Below are 2,504 nucleotides of genomic sequence, written 5' to 3'. Positions count from 1 at the left end.
ATGAATACTAGAAGTTATCAAGTGACCATGTGACCAGAGCTTTGTATCAGGAACTGCATTCTATCTGTCCCATTAATTTTAAAGTTGGGCAGGCCATGTAGTTCATCATAAGTTGTAAGTGGTACATCTGGAATTGGGCATGAGCAGGGCCAGAGAGCACAAGTAAGCTGAATGAACAGGTTTCCCAGACTCCCATGTTATTCGCTATTAAGACACCAGCTCCTTTCCCTCTATTCATACTTATGGCCAGTGGAGGAGGGAAAAGGTCAAGATTTGGTCATAGTTGGGTCATCTTGGTATGTAGGGCAAACCAAATAGGTTGTTGTACAACCCCATTCAAAGGTGGCCTTCATTGATAATAGTAAGAAGAAATTTTCCCATTGGGCAGAGTTAGGGAGATGTATCTAGTCATCTACTTGGTGTGTACAGCCAAGTTAAGAAGCTCAAGGTTAGAATGTATATGGATGTATCAACAGTGGCAAGTCATTTTGTTAGCTAGTCAGGAGCCTGGAAAGGAAATTAATGGAAGATTAAGTGCAGAAGGTCAAGGGTAGAGCCATAGGGATGGACTTTTAGTAGTAGGTATGAAGTGTGAATGTCTTAGCATCACATGTTTAAAACCAGAAGAGAGCATAGACTCCAGAAGAAACATTAAATGATCAAGTAGATGAAATAATTTGGCCAGATGATGGTGGTGAATCTTTGTCAGCAGCCACTCCAGTGCTGGAAAATGGGTGCATACAAGGAATAGCCACAATGGCAAGGATGGAGGATATTTATGGGCCCAAAAGCACAAGCTCCCACTCATCAAGATCGATCTTGCTATTTCTGCTGAAAATGTCAAATCTTTCAGGACCAACTCTGAACCATTTATATAGTGCCTTCTCTTGAGGAAACCCACTAGCTACTTGATAGCAATTTGACTATATTGAACACCTTTAATCCTGGAAGGGGCAGAAGTTTATTTTGACTAGAATCAACAGACATTCTTGATATGAGCTAGCCTTTTCTACCTACAAGTCTGCAATAACATTTGATCTATTGACATGAGATCCCACATAACATTGAATGGGACTGAGTGACCCTCTTCACAGCAACAGTGAGTATATTACCATGGAATCTATTACCATGAAATTATATAACATAAAACTTAGAAACAGCTGGCCTATTAAAGGCACCAGCTTGGTGCCCTGTAAGATGGGGCACTATCCTCCAGGCCATGGTATATACTCTTAATAAAAGACATTGTTAAGACATTGTGTTCCCAATTGGTGGAACACATGCGTGTGGCAATCGAAGTGTATAAGTATGAGTGTCTCTGCTTATCATCACTTCCAGTAATCCACATTGGGATAGTTATATTTTCCATCCTTGTAATTATAGATTCTGTGGGATTAGATGTTCTAGTCCCCAAAATGTGAAGCAACCTCATTGGAATGCACAGGACTCTCATTGAACTAAAGTTACAACTGATGTTTAGGTACTTCGGTATCCTTGTGCCAAGGCACTAGCAGATGAGAAGAGAAGTCACTGTTTTGACAGGGGTAATTGAGTCTGATCATTTTATTGTGCATCACCAGGCTGTTTGACCCATCATGCTTCCTCAACCCTACTCTAAGATGTTTTCCCATTCGAGGGTTTGGAGTTAAGTAAACTCAAAGTATCCTGTCATTGTCTATATCTTTCTACCTGTTTTTTTTTTTTTTTTTTATAATTTCTGTTCACGAGTTTTAAAATTTTGTTAAGAAAGTATATTGCATTCTAAGTGTTCTTACCACAATTAGATAAGTAAATGTTTAAAATATAAAAATAAAATATGTATTTTGAAAGCCAAAGCTAAATTTTGTCCAATTATATTTTCTCAGTTAAGTTCTACTGTCCCTCTAGTAAGAGTGGATACACACAGTGTTGGTTGTTTTTATTACACCTACTGTGATTCTTACCAAAATATTTAACTTAATCCTTCCAGCTTTGGCTATTTCACATAGAAATGGGCCTCCAGAGCATTTATACTCCTTGTGGCTCACTTAGACCAATTTTGCCTTCTGCTTACTGATATATTTCTGAGGTTCTCAACCTGGTGCATGGTTTTACATTAGACCTGATTTTAGAATAACTGCTTTGGTTCTAATCCCTGGTTTTGTTCTTTGACTAAATAGCTGCACAATTATTTGTTTATACTGATTTCATTGCCTGTGGTAAAACCTCTGGCACACCTTTGTCCCCAGGACACAATGAGTTTGTTTGGGCTTTCATTTACTGTTACTTAGATCTTTAGAGTCATAAACCAGTGTAGAATGCTGGACAAGGGGTAAACTTGAGTGAATATCTGTTCTACACCCCTCAGTTTTTATAAATGGACATTGTAGTTTTTAAATGGGGATATACACCTCCCCTAAGTATATCTTACACATATCCCTGAGATGGAAAAGAACACATGGGGAAAGTGGTTCTTAGGCAGTAGAAAATGTTGACTAAGAGTCCAGAGTCTTGGCTTCAAATGT

The sequence above is a fragment of the Myotis myotis genome, unplaced genomic scaffold, assembly GCF_014108235.1.
Source record: "Myotis myotis isolate mMyoMyo1 unplaced genomic scaffold, mMyoMyo1.p scaffold_m19_p_4, whole genome shotgun sequence".
Classification (NCBI taxonomy): Eukaryota; Metazoa; Chordata; class Mammalia; order Chiroptera; family Vespertilionidae; genus Myotis; species Myotis myotis.
This window is presented reverse-complemented; position numbering follows the sequence as displayed.